The 15,238-nt window shown below is 42.3% G+C and overlaps 1 protein-coding gene and 1 pseudogene across 1 annotated transcript in view; one reads left to right on the top strand and one right to left on the bottom strand.

Annotated features, from left to right (window-relative positions):
- The window catches only part of GPC5 (glypican 5), a 545,513-nt gene that overhangs the window by 102,002 nt on the left and 428,273 nt on the right, over positions 1–15,238 (bottom strand). The gene's annotated exons all lie outside the window — the stretch shown is intronic.
- LOC114020949 lies at positions 14,619–14,725 on the top strand (annotated as a pseudogene).

Genomic DNA, 15,238 nt, shown 5'->3' with positions numbered 1-15,238 from the left:
ATTCAATTTATTTTCTTCATTGAGCTAAAAAACTGTCTTGTTTAATAATTAGTCTAACAATAACAATAGTCTGATGCTGCTCCAACAAATAGTTTCTTCTGGAAGTCTAAACATAAGTTGTACCACCATAAAATGTAAAATACAGAAAGGTATGCCCAACACTTTTCAAGTGCTCTCTAATACTGTCAAAGGATTTCCTCTTCTTAACCAGTGAAGCAGTCTATCATCCTTATGAAATCTCATTTGAGAATCTTCAAAGAGGCTATCACCCTCTATTGATTGCTCAGCTCTCAAGATTTTATTAGAGATTAGACAATAAGGAGCAGGAAATAATTTGTTCCTTCGATTTGACCTGCAGACTTCTTAAAAAGTAAAGATAAAATTGACTCAAATTACTAAAGCAGGAGACAGTCCTGGCTCAGACTCAGTTCTTTAACTAATTAGCCCCTGCTTCTGATATTTTAACACTGTCAAACTTTTTTGCTAAATTCAGTTTTACAATATATATATTAAATATTTCTTTATTTTGTGATAAGCCTTTCAATGATACCCCGGGTATGACCTCTAGTGCAACATCCCCCTCCATTTCTTTTACAATATTTTTAAAGATTACAGAACTCAACAGAAGACCACGCACTGAAATTAATAGGCATTAGATCAAGCCAAAAATTATTTCTCTGGGTGATCACTTAAAAGACCTTGGAAAATAGAAGTTTCATGACCCAGCAACATTCCCCTCAGTGTTGTAGTTTTTCAAGTAAAAATATTACCTTGTTTTTAAAATGCTTAATGGAGAATTAAGATTAGCAAATCATGATCTTGAAGAAAGCCATGCATAGGACAGTGGTCTTTTCCTATGCAATTTTGAAATGATAAATTTAAATTTAAAGACAACCTACTGATATGGTAGAATAAACACAAATCTATTTAGTGAATGCAAGTCATCAGCTGCCTTGGCAATCTAGTAGTTTGAACAAAGTGCTGTAATGTAGAGGGTCTATGGGTATGTCTACACTGCTATTAGACACTTACAGCTGGCCTGCACCAGCTGACTCTGACTCACGGGGCTTAGTTTAATTGCACTGTAGACATTTGGGCTCGGGCTGGAGCCCAGGTTCTAGGACCCTGTCAACTGGTTGGGTCCAGAGCTTGGGCTGGAATCAGAGCCCAAATGTCTACACCGCAATTAAACAGCCACTTAGCACAAGCCCCACAAGCCAGAGTCAGCTGGCGTGGGCCAGCCACAAGTGTCTAATTCCAGTGTAGACATTCCGGAAGAGACTTGAGGCCCTTTTCTGTTCTCACACTGTAAAGGTGATACAGCAAAAGCAAGGATTTATTTTCTCAGGAAGATATCTTCTTATGAAGAGCACTGATGAGCTCTGGAATGACTTGTGCCCAGGCCTCTTCCATTGAAGACAAGATTCTGTTTATTAATGGGCCTTCAGTGGGCAGGGGGCAGGACACGTGTATAAAACAGGGACACATTCTGCAGCTTTCAGAGATGCTGAAGGACCTTGGCAGACCAAAGAACTATCACTATATAAAGTAAATTAACTTGGGAGCTTAGATATTTAGTCTCTCTTCAGTGAAACTGTATTGCCCTTCAATATGACAAAGGAATCAAATTCCAAATCTGAAAATGTATCTGGGAAGACAGAATAGTGTGGTAAATATACAGCAGACATGCCATGCTCCTGATGTGGGAAAGATCCTTCTGATTTTAAGGTGTGCCCTATAACCGCTTTCTACTTCCTCTTTAAATGAACTTCCTCTTGATTCAGTAAAGTATATTTAGACAGGGCTGTGCTATCAAGTACTGAGCTTCAACAAGACGTTTATAATTGCTGCACATCCTCTGTAACACTGCAGTGTTCCACTTCCTGTTGACTCAAACACAGAGACAGGAACCAGTTGCAAAGATAGAGCGAATACAACCAGGTTATCTTATTGCTGCCTTAGTTCTCTGTTTCTGTCATAAATTATTTCTTGTAAATTAAATTAATTAATTAATTAATCTAAAACTTGTCATCACTGAAATATCTGCAAGTCATTCGGAGTAATCTGTGCTGACTGATCAGCAAGAGATTTGTGCCCCGCTCCCTCAACCTGGGAGTGATTGCTGACCAAGTGAGCAATCAAGAGGAGATTATGAGCCATAATCACTCATTTAGAGAAAGAGATGGATGGACATGGGAACATGGAGGCCGTTGCCAGGAGGCTTCCAATGCTCAGGACAACGGGAAACCAACTCATGTTTTTCTGAAATATTGTTGATAGAAGTTTTTTTGCATGTTTTTAGATTTGTTTCTGTGCGAGAGTGATGGCAAATAATCGGACAATAGCAAATTATCCTAGTACTGAATTCCAAATAAATATCAGATAGAATTATTTTTGAGATATAATTTTTTTCTTCTGAGATATTAGTCTTCTAAAATGCATAAAATGACATGTGGTGAGTGTCAACATTTGCAGGAGGAGGTCAACACTAAACTTTCCATTTTTACATTAATCAATTTCAGAGCAAATCCCCCCTCATATTAATATCCAAATATTGACATCAATGATGTTGTAATATGATGACGGTAATGGGGTCTGCTTACCCTGCACTAGCCCAGACAGGGTTAAGCCCATATTATTGACAGCGGGAGTCCCGGATCCCAGTGGGCAGTATAAAGGAAGGAAGCCCAGCTCATTCTGGGCTTGAGGCCACAGGGGAAGGACCCCTGACTGCGCTAGGAATCAGAATCTTCCTGGGCCCACCTGAACCCCGGCGACTGCAGGAGCCACCAGAGGTGACCAGCCCAGCTGACCACAGAGAATCCGATGTCTCATGGGAGACCCCAGCACAGACACTGGTAAGAAGTGACCCAGGGAGGGTGATGGAGTGGTACCTCCCACCCGGGAAACCCCAACATGTTTCAGTGGGACCCACCCGCTGAGTCAGTGGCAAGTTGCTACGCCACTGTTAGGGCCCTGCGTTGGGGCCCGGCAGAGTCGGGTGGGCCCGGGCCCCCCTACTGGGTCCGCCATACCCCTTGGTGGGCACCCCACCCCTCTAGACTCTGGCCGCTAGGCCATGCTGCTCTGCACCTAAGGGCTGCTTTACAGACTCTGGATGCTAGGCCACGCTGCCCTGCATCTAAGGGCTGCACTGACCCTAGGGGCATAGACCATCACAATGACATAAAACTTAAGTTTCACACCGAAAAATACTAAAGTCTCACCAAAAAAAAAAAAGAATTATCAAGAAAAAAAGAAAAGACCTACTGACTAGGGTTGCCAACCTTCCAGTTTCTGGAAAGTGGACAACCCTATTCTGCTCCCTCCCCCTGAAGCCCAAGCCCTGCTCCATCCCCTGCTCAACCCCCTACCTCAAGGTCCTGCCCTCTGCTCACTCCTCTCCCCCCACACCCTGCGCCCAGCCCGGGGACCATCTCACTGTCCCCATTCCACCAGTTACCTGCAGGGGGCAGGCTCTCTCTTCCTACTGCACCTGTCCCCCTGGCATGATCAGCCCATGTCCCTGGCCACCGCAGCCTCCCAAAGCTAGGTTCTCTGTCAGGCTCTCACACTAACCCAGAGCGCAGCAGACAGTAGGAGAAGTTGATGGTCCCGCCCCTTCCACTCCCGGACACATTTCCGGCTCACTCAGCCTCTGACCCTGGCAGCCGGGCCTGGGCAGGGAGTGGAAGGGGCAGGACCACCAACTTCTCCTGTTGGCCACTCTGCTCTGGGTCGGTGTGAGAGCCCAGCCGCCCAGTCAGCATGGTGACTGCCAGCGAGAGAGAGAGCCTGGCTGTGGGAGGCGGCAGCAGCAGTGGGAGAAAGACAGAGCCCCTCTCCCTGCCTCAGCAGGCCAATCTGGGGTGGTGCTTGGTGCCCGCATGTCCCCCCTACATGTTGTCCCAGCTCCTGCAACTGGACTTTTGGTGTCTGGTCAGTGTTTCTGACTGGATACTGTTAGGTGCCATTTTCGACCAGTAGTCAACCCTACTACTGACACTCAAATCCACCTAAGTAGAGGGATGCTGCACAGGCTCTCCCCTGGCTGTTATTTCAGTTTGAGCTACAACAGCAGTCCCTCTGCATCAATTAAACAGGGTGTTGGAGCTACTGGATCTGTGTAAATGCAGATGTGAACCTTCCCCTAGCTTGCCTGTACACAGTTAGTCTCTCCATATCCCTGCCTATCTGGGGCCATTACTTTCCATGGCATGTAGGGCATGCAGAAGTACTGCCATGTAGCAACTCTGCCTATCCTTCACTCAGCATAGCCCCTGTGTGGGGTTAAGTGGTGCAAAGGGCTTTGCACTGATGCTCTGAACGACGGGTGAACTTCACTCTTAGAAAGAAAAGGAATACTTGTGGCACCTAAGAGACTAACCAATTTATTTGAGCATAAGCTTTCATGAGCTACAGCTCACTTCATCGGATGTGAAGTGAGCTGTAGCACACGAAAGCTTATGCTCAAATAAATTGGTTAGTCTCTAAGGTGCCACAAGTACTCCTTTTCTTTTTGCGAATACAGACTAACACGGCTTTCACTCTTAGAGAATACTGTAATAAAAGGAAACACAGATAAATAGACACTTACATATTCATTTTTATAGGAAACTTTTCCTCAGATTGCAAAAATATTTTTATAGCAATCCCAGAAGGCTACAGTGTGCTTTTTTTGGACAAGCGCAGCTCTGCATTGCAAGTATAAATGATGTCTCTCAATAGAAGCATCAGAGCTCCAATTATTTAACTCCCTATACTGGGTACTATTTTAACAGCTGGCCTCTGTCCTTTCTAAACACAACGACAACCCTACTGCTGATTTATGATTCACTGTAGTGTTTTACTGAACTAATGAGCCATAAAGGACCTACTTTTTATGAGGAGATAATCAAGGCCACAAATTTATCACTACTCTCTTTTATCTGTCATTGTAAGACAGAATGTTGAATTGGCACTTGGATGATAAGGATCAACTTTGTTTTCTTTGCCAGCATTAAAATGTTTCCCAAGCTAATAGATTTTTTTTCAGTTTTGACACCTGTCACTATTGATTCTAGCCTTGGCAAAGAAACTAAGGATTGTATATGACACTTTCACAGTCATCTTGGAAATGGTTAATGTCAAGTATCTTTAAGAATCATTTCTTAAATTTCTTAAATTCAGACTGTAAACATTTTCCATGTTCAAACTTTGCAGAAGTTGGGGAAAGAACAAAGCGTTTTCCTGTAGTGTGACTTGTGTAGTGAGCAGCTTATCATGTATTTTGCTGTATCTGGAATATAGATAGAATGACACATGCTGTGACAAGCCGTAAACATACCAAAAACACAAAAGCTTTTCTTGCAGTGTTTTCTAAAAGTTGAGTTGGGTTATTTATTATAGGCAGTTCTGCTCTGACAAAATTTTCACTCAGATCCAAATAAGAGACAAAAGAATCCAGAGAAATCTCCATTCATGTTGAACTCAATAAAGCAGCAAGTAATCCTGCCAATCTTGGGAAAGTAGCCCATCCTCCAGAACTCCTGGCCCAAATGCAAGTACTTGCTGAATGAAAAGGTTTTATGATTGACTAAATGATTCTGCCAGGAACTGGGAAAAATTAGAGAAGCTTTTAAATTAAAATTTATTTATTTATAAAACTTTACACACCGACTTAGCCCCAGAGTGATTTTAGGTGAAATTACTTCACAAACAGGAGGAGCTAGGAGAATCAGATAGTGTGTATATAAAACCATTGGTGATTTTGCATTAGCGGTCTCCCTGATCTGCAGAGGTCATAAGTCTGTTGCAGCCATAGCTAGAGCCTTGACTCTTTAGTTCAAGACAGCTATGGCAGCTATCACAGACAAACATTAAAGAAAACAGTAAGAATACATTTAATTGTTAAGTATCTTGTATAAGAAATTTAACTAAATAACAGGACTATCTACTGAGCTATGTAGAAAACTGATTAGGCAGCTAGTAGCCAAATATTTATTTACTGAGCTTTTTCTCTCTCTGTTAGTCCACTGAGATGCTGTATAGTCCTAAGTAGGCAGTAGGACCTGGAGGAAACAAACAGATGTTTTGGCAATGAAAAAAAAATGTCCCTTGATTTACGTGATAGAATCGATGACCTTCAAAACAAAAGTATAAGGCAGAATATACAAGTTCCCACACACAAAGAACTCCTATATTTATCATTTATACTGCACCAAGCTCTATATTATCTAGGTGCCAATACTATTATAAGAGGAGTTGGCAGCAACACCTATAGCTAAGGTTGCCTAACACTTTCCTTATAAAATCCTTTTTAAAATTGTTTATAACTTTGCCAAACATTACTCATTCCAGCTGAAATTTTCCAGGCTAGGGGCACTATTGCCAACACCTAGCATTCAAAAATCATGAGTCATATCCCAGAATATCATGAGATTGGTCTCAAAATTGTGAAATGTTTTAAAAGAAGTAATATTAAATTGTGGGTTTGTCTGTCTTCTGATTTTGAACACCCCTTTTCTTACCCCCATGTGTATATGACAATTAGCGTTGCCGATTCTTGCAAAGTTAGAGTGAATCATGTGGTTTGTGCCCCTATATCCCTACATCAATTCATTATGTATCTCTTAGTCCCACATCAACTTTCGCCCCTCTCCCCAGCCCTCAGATAATCAGTTCTGCACTCCCTCCAGCCTCACATCTGCACCTTGCCTTTCAGCACAGCTCTGCTCCTCCTCCAGTCATCCCTCCAGTCTGTGGGGCAGCTTTGGAGGCTCTTCAGGTCATCCCCTTCCAGGCCTAGTGGGTCATCTCCAAAGGTATTTACCTCCAGTGGCTTGGGGAGAGGGGCAGCTTCAGCTGCAATCCTATTCTCCCTATTTCTAGGCTCAGTGTTGCAGGATGAGGGAGGGGGGAAAAGGGAGGAACAGAGAGGAGCTGACTCCTTTTTCACAAGAGGGAAGGGGGAAGAAGAAAGCAGAGGCACCGTAAGCTGCTAGGCTCTTTCCGTCCTCCCCTCTTGAAAAAATGGTATCAGCTGCTCCCTCTCCATCTTCCCTTATCCAAAAATTCCCCTCAGCTCCTCAGGGAAGAGATCCAGAAGCAGCAGCTCTGATTTGCTGACAACAGAGAAATGGAGAAGGTCATCAATAAGAGGGGGTTTTCTTCTTGACAGTCTGAAAATCAGTTCTGACGGTTGCCATTCCCAGTGTCATCATTTGACTTGCTACTGAAGGGATCAGTTTCCCTCCAGGATCTTGAATTGAACCCAGGATTCTTCAGTCTCAACATTCCTCTGCTGCAAATATCTGTGAAACAATCTGGCAAGGTGTTTGTCTCATCTCCAAGCTAACTGAGTAACTGGTGGCAGCAGTAGGCTACTCCTCCACATAGAGGATGACAGTCTAATACTGCCACTAGTTACTCAGTTAGCTGTTAATGACCAGTGTGGGGGTCAGTATGGTTCCATAGGGTGGAATTTCTGTTTTTTACTTTGCTTTTTTAAAAAAAATCTTAGGAAATTAAATGTAAAAGAAAAAAAATATGTTCAAAGAATGTTTGCAAAATCAAGCACTCAAACATTAGCAGGTGTCAGAATTAGGGTTGCCCAACATGGAGTTTGCCAAAGGATGCTGTAGTAAAAAATGATGTCCTTTCGCAGATGTGGGATTTATTGTGTCTGCTTTCTTGGACATGGCTGGAAAAGGAAAAGGAGATGGCCAGATATTCTTGGCTGGGTTGAGAAGGCTGGAGACAACAGGCAGAGCCAATTTCTCAGTGATCTGCATCTGTAATGTGTCAAACAGGGAATCAGAGATCTCTGGTGCCATGACCCTTGTTCACATCTGGACAGTATTTGCCATTCTTACCAATAGCTGTTCATCAGTCTCAGTTCATCAGTTCATCAACAGTCTCAGTTCATCAGAAAGGAAACAGATGAGGCACTAATCTGATCTTCTGGTGAAGTGCCGTCTGTATATTCCTCAACATATCTGGTTCTTCTCATGGAGTCTTATCCCGTTCCTCAAATACAGGCAGATCCTTCTTCAGGTCTGAAGTACTGGTGCTGGCAAGGTAGATGGTGTTGGTGTCCAATGAGGAATATGTGCTAGTGAGGGTATATAGTGCTGAGGGGGAAGGTCTGGTGGCTAAGTCAGTGCCAAGTTCACAGCTGGAGTTGGTCTCACAGCTTCCAAAATGACCTTCATGGAGTCCTGTATGAAAGATCACATGAGGAGCTGAAGAGGGCCCTGCATGAGATTCTTCCATGATATATGGATTTCAGGCAAGAGAAGAAGTCTGGTATTCCAAGGTCAAGTTGGGGAGAGGGGGACTCTCCATATTCATCTCAAAATAGGTTGAAGGTACTCCAAGATGGCTCCAGATCAGAACAGGAGAAGTTGGTACAAGAACAGAGTCAAGCAGTGGAAAAGCATGCCGTGGGGTGACTAGTAGCTTTGACAGAAGACCCTCACCCACAATCCCTTCTTATAGCCAGGCTTCCATGGTCCACCTGATGAGATAGCTGGCCTTGAGCCACAAGGGAGGGCTCAGAGACAAAAAGAAAATCTGCTGTTGACCTCAGATGTGAGTCAAGTGGGTTTGGGTACTTTTAAATCACCATTACTAGCTTTGGGACAGTAGGGCACACTCCTGGGATCAGACCTCTTGTATGGCACCATTCCCTGGGATATTGGACCCCTCTGTTGAGCTGCCCTAGTACTTCAAACTGGTGTTTAAGACTCTCTGAACCCTACAATTACTTACACATGCTCCCTCAAAGCTCCAATGCAGCTATGGGCACTCAGGCTTACTAGTTTAATTATTTCAGAAACACTGTGGCAGGAAAGCAAGGAACACAGGATTAGCAAAGGAATTTCCTAACTGCATTGACTTTCCTCCTAAAGAACTTGAGAGCTACAGATCTTGAAAAAATAACAAAAATCCTGAATTGTTCTCCCCTTCCTTAGACCCCACTTATTCCTTCTTGTCAGTGCATAGTTCTTTAACGTTTCAGTTTGGGCAGAACACTTCCTGCTGTCTCTTTCTCTTGTAAGCCCTTATTTTATGCAGTGTTGCTCACCTGTATACACACACACACACACACACACACAGAATCCACTCCTAAATAGGGCCCCTGTCTCTCAGACATCAGCCCAAATTCTCAGGGCTTGTCTACACTTGAAACGCTATGGGGTACAGCAGCAGAAGTGCCACTGTACTACTTCAGTGTACCGGTTTCAGAGTAACAGCCGTGTTAGACACTAGCTTTGCCTGTAGGAGAGGATCTCCAGTCAGTGTAGGTAATCCATCTCCCCGAGAAGCAGTAGCTAGGTAAACAGAAGCATTATTTCATCAACCTAGTGATGTTCACACAAGGCGTTAGGTTAGTTTAACTATGTCACTCAGTGGTGTGGATTTGTTCATATCCCTGAACAACATAGTTATGCCGATGTAAGTTTCCAGTGTACACTAACTTTGAGTCCAAACTGTGAAGGTCCAAATCACCTGGTCATACTTGACCCACCCCTTGGCAGGACCCAAAAAAGAACATCTGTAGTTCCATGTAGATGAGCCAGCACTTAAGAGTCATTGAGTATGTCTACACTTCAAGTAGGCACCTGCAGTTAACCCATGCCAGCTAACTCAGGCTTGGCTAAGCAGCTGTTTAACTGACGTTTAGACGTTCGGGCTCAAATTGCAACCCGAGCTCTGGGACCCTACCACCTTGCAGGGTCCTACAGTCCAGGCTCCAGCCTGAGCCTGAATGTCTCCTCCACAATTAAGCAGCCTCTTATCTTGAGGCCTGTAAGCCCAAGTTAGCTGGCATGGGCCAGCCACAGGTTTTTAATGGCAGCATAGACATTCTCCTTGAACGTCAGTCACCCCCAGACTGCAGACTTGATTCCTGTCAGTGAAGGGCCTTCAATAAACAGTCAAACAGACTCCATCATTCAATATAATTATATCCCACTCTATAACAGGCACTTCCTGTATGATCACTAAAGCTATTGAGGCCAAATGGTGGGGAGGAGATTATTTCCATCTCTGGTCCTGCTTTTGATTTAGCTGGTACCAGATGAGGAATTTGCTACCAGTTTAAGGCCAAGAAGATTCTAGTCTTGAGCCTGTGATGAAAGGGGAATTGAAGCCAGAGTGCATCCTGGCTCCTATGTAACATGGGGTTCAGCATGGAGGGCTAGTCTTGGTACCACCCAATTAGCCTGTCAGAGCATTAGGCTGTAGGCAATGAGAAGCCAGATGAGCCTGGAGTGTTAAGGGTCTCCCGCTGGTGTTGGGGACTGAAGGTGTGGCAAACTGCACATTGGGTTATTGAGTGTATCTTGCCCAGACACAGAAGGCATCAGACATGAATGTCTGTTTGCAGTATGATGGCCTGGCAGTAGGTGCACTTCTTGTAGCCCTGATAAGGAGACAAAAGCTCCTGGTACATGGAAAGGGCTAACTACACTAAGCTATCCTATACTAATTAACTGTTTACACAAAAATCTTAAGCTAGGCTATGGAAAGGACTTGTGTAAGGATGGGTTCTGCACGCTCTTGGTGGTGCAGGTGAAGGAACTGAGGCCATTAGAATCATAGAATGTCAGGGTTGGAAGGGACCTCAGGAGGTCATCTAGTCCAACCCCCTGCTCAAAGCAGGACCATTGAGGAGTTGCACTTCTTCGTACAGAATAGGACAATGATGTAACTAACATATGAGATCTCTTGTGCACCCCCCCAACAGACATGGCTTTTCAAGGCAGTTTTGCAGCTCAATACTATGAGGACCATGTTCCACAGGTGGGAATGCACAGATACCATTAAACAGCTTCTAATATATTTAATATGTAAATAGATAGTTGATGTAGATTTTTTATAGTACTACTATTTTATCAGAAGTCTTGCAATTCTGATAAAGGCAAGTCCATTGCCTTACAGAAGTCTAAGTATAATATATATACACAGTTACCTTTATCAACCAAACTTGATATAATTTTTGTTGAGATTACAAGTTTATTTGACAACACCTATTTTCCATAAAACTATATTTAATTCTTTACTAATTGTGTCCCATATCAACCTTTCCATGATTTTGCCTGGGATTTATGTCACACTAACTGTTGTACAGTTACCCAGGTTATATGATTTAGCCTACTAAAACATAAAAGTCCTGTATAACTTTCCCAATGTTAAAAGATTTGTTAAAAATCAACATTAATGGTTCAAAGAGCTCAACCATTTATTTTAATACTCTTGGGTGCAAGTTATTCCTCTTCCTCTGATGATTTTTAAAGTGTTCAACTTCTTCCCTAGTTACTGAGGGAATAGAAAGTATTTCCTTACCACACTAAGGTCTGAATACATCCTGCTGCTTTTTTCCAAACACAGAACAACAATAGTCATTGAATATTCATGCTTTTTTCTGCATTAATTTTGTTTATTCCTGATACAGTTAAAAAAAAATCTTTCTAATTATCCTTAACTCTACTGACCATAGATTATTCATTGTCATCTTTAGCCTCAATTATCAATTGTCTGCATTTCCTAACTACTGATTTGTATTCATTGCTACCAAATTCACCATCTTTTCCATCTGTTATATATTTATGTTTAATTGCTAGTTTCGCTTCCTCTCTTACTCAGGATGTTTTTTATCTGAAGCTTTCTTATATGATTAAAGAATTGTGGGTTTGGAGTTATAAATAATACTTAACACAGAATTATCATTTTTATGTCTAAATTTTTCTCCCCACTGGCCCTTTTTAAACACCCAAGTTCTTGTGCGTGGGGCATACTTGTTTCTCTTTCTTTCTTTGTCATTCATAGTCACAACAACATTTTCCTTAATCTCAATATTTGGGGAGAAACATGTCTAACCAGTGAACGTCCTGCACTTTCTTGTTCGAAAGTATGTCCCTCAGGCATTCTTCCCCCTCCTTCCCTTCGTCCCCCTGTCCCCCGGGTTGAAAGATGTGATTGACAAATACAGAGGATAAAATTGGTCAAGGTCTTGCAGCTTTCTATTGCTCAAAGAAAAAAGATACAGCTGTTTTAGCCAATAGAAAAAATACTGTTTTAGCTGATTCAATGAGTGAAAGTAGAGTGAAGAGATTTATTTTCACTGGAGGCAAGGTTGAGTGCCTGAGACAGTTTGCCTACCCTGCTGAATATATATCCACCAAGTAGACATGCATGTGTCTAATTCAGATGCAGGTCCCTTTTCTGTTAGTATATTTGCTTTGTTTTTGCAGGTGAAGGATGCCATGGGGGAGATTTTTAATTGAAATCTGGTAGTGGAGGATAGACCTGGGAAAGCAGAATGACTTCCAGCTTTCACTTACAAATTAAATAAAATCCTAAGGGATCTTAAACTGGCAGATGTTTGGAGAAAATTAAATGCTAATGTGTGCAGTTGTACTTTTTACACCCATAGACATCAAATATATAAAAGCATTAACTTCTCTTCTGTTGCAGTGGGTGCACGATATATGCACAGGGTATAAGGTTAAATCTTATGAAGTAAGATGGAAACTCAATATCAAATCATGCACTGACAGCATAACGTGCCCAGGCAATCTCATCCTGAAAGTAGTTAATTGAATGGCTAGCAATCTTTTTTTTCCCCAAAAAAGTATGGCACTATTTCAGAATTAAAGCCCTTGTTGAATACTACAATGCAAATTATACCTGGAAGAATAAAGTAAATGAATAACTGGGATGGCATGAAATCTCTTGTGCATAGGTTTTTAATAGATACTGCCACAGAAGGAAAATATTTTAAATGTTTTCCACTTAAGAACTTTGAAAATGATTTCTGGAACTCAAGAGAGTGGACAACTAATAATAATGGGAAAGGGTAAATGTTTGTCACGGTGGTCATAAAAGTCATGCATTGCATCACTTTTCTTAATAAAATCCATGAATCAAATCCTGGCCCTACTGTAGTCAGTGGAAGTTCTGCCATTGATTTCAGCAGGGCCAAGATTTCATCCCCCGTTAAACTGTGTATGTGAATATGTGGGTGGACTATTAAGAAATGAGTGGGTAGGTGGGCAAATAAATACATAAAGAGTTATACAAATTATCTTTAGAAAGGCCTCAGAGAATAGCCCTTAAAACTGAAGAGAATACAGAACTGGAGGGGGCTGGGGGAACCAGTGTGACTACAAAGACTTAAAATACCAAGAAACAATGGAGGCCTTTGCCACAACTGCAGTCAGTAGAAACACTTGAACTGGAACCATCCTGATATAAAAGAAAGGGAGCTGCTCACAGGGGTCCTCTGTAAGGGGTCTTTACCCTCTTGGTGGGAAACAGCCCAAATCTGTTAACTTCTCTTCTTATCCAGGGTTTTGGGGGATGGGAACACTAAGAGATGGGGTATGTGGTAAGGAGAGTACTGGTTTCCTTTTTATTCTAATACTTTATTTTAATTATTTTCCAGGTTGGGGCCAAAGAGGCACTGGTAGCTCAATCTTGTCTTGTGACTGTTTTTCTAGATTTTGGCAGACATACCTACAGCCTAAGAGAGGCACCTTTTCTGAGGATTCTATTTTGAAATAAATAATCTAGAAATTCTGTTAATTGAGCATGCTGAATATGTTCACAGGTTATTGGTTTTTAAATTTTAAAAAGCAATATAGCAAACAGACACTTGACCCAGCTGCTTAAAAAGATAACAAAATAGATTAAACTAAAGATGCAAGTCTTTTTCTTTCGTCACGGGAGATCAGACCTGCAACAGTCTCTCTGGAGTGATGGTAGCAGTAGCAAGGCAGGATGGAACTTATGCACCATTTTCCCTATATGAGTTTTATTTAGTGTCCAAAATGAATGTTGTAGACGCACTGAGACAAACCCACTCAACCATCTGCAAACTAGACTCATGCCCTTTGGAACTTGTGAAAGCTATGGGGAAATAGTAAGTCAGAATGAGAGCTGTCCTGGCTGTGAGATGAAGTGACAAAGATAATTACAACACCATATGATTCTCTGTGTCTTACTGGCAGAAGCACAGATTCTCTGTGTCTTTCTCATTTTGGCATCCCACGCCTTCTGGTATCTGGCTGAGTTTTTTGAGAATATCTGGAAACAAAACCTTCAGGGTTGTCATGGGTCATTTAGCTCTTGCTTGCTGATCTAAAGTATTCAAGTGTTTGAAGTCTTTTTAGGGCAAACTCTGTATTTAAAATTAAGGTTGAAAATGTAACAATAGAAAAACATTACTATTCCTGACAGAATTCTGCATCCCTGTTGGGGTTCAGAATTCATATGGTCTGCATCTTTCTCTTCCCCCCATGCAGAAAAATGCAAAATAAATCTGCAGGGGGACATGTACCTCTTCCCCAGCAGCCCGGGCAGCGTGTCTGTTCTAACATGCCTGGAGCAGCCTCAGAGACACTAATCACTGCAGGGGGAGGGGGACTGGGCATGTATGCCTACAGGGAGATGTTGATCACTGTCAGAGGGTGGGGATGAGTATGCATGTGTACCAACAAGCAAGAGAGACCTGTGTGGAGGGGTAGGGCTTTTTATTATGCAGGAGGCAGGCTCTGTCCCTGAGGCAGAAATGTAGCAGCCTGCCTGCTAGTTAATTGATCTCATTCTCTGAGGCAGAAATGTAGCAGCCTGGTTAGTACTCCCCTTGATAAGGATGGAAGAGGTCCTAGTGACCTTTACAACACGCATATGGTTAAGGCATTGCCACTTACTTTGTGGCATCTAACATTGTTAATGTTCCTATCGTTAGTTAACTGTTCCAATTCTTAGTCGGTTCCCCCAGGAGCATAAACCTGTAAAAATTTTAAGATCCCTACATTGCCAAAGTCATGTAAAGCCTTATAAATGACAGTAAGGGAATCAGCTAGGAAGCTCTATGTGCTTTCTCACTTTTTTCCTTTGCCAAACTGGCACAAGGGGGTTAGATTACAGCTCAGAATTTGTTTTACTTACCCAATAAAAAAAAAGACATTGAGGGCAAATAAAACATTGAATTGAGGCATGAAACTAGAAGTTGGTATTCCAGCAAGCACAGAGTGAAGAAGAGGTGGCAGTGGGCAACTGCTCCACCACCAGAACCGTCAATCGCTGAACATCTGAGAGAGGTCAAAAATACAGTCTTAAATCCAACCAATTCAAGCTTTGGGTGGGGTCAGTTTGATCTGAGCCTACTCCTGTGGTTTTGATTTGGGATCATATCTGATTTTGGATCCTTCCAAACTGGAAGGAACCTATTTTCCATTTCTGGTTT

This window comes from Chelonia mydas, chromosome 1, assembly GCF_015237465.2.
Source record: "Chelonia mydas isolate rCheMyd1 chromosome 1, rCheMyd1.pri.v2, whole genome shotgun sequence".
Classification (NCBI taxonomy): domain Eukaryota; kingdom Metazoa; phylum Chordata; order Testudines; family Cheloniidae; genus Chelonia; species Chelonia mydas.
Note: the sequence above shows the minus strand (reverse complement) of the source record. Positions and strands in the feature narration are given on the sequence as shown.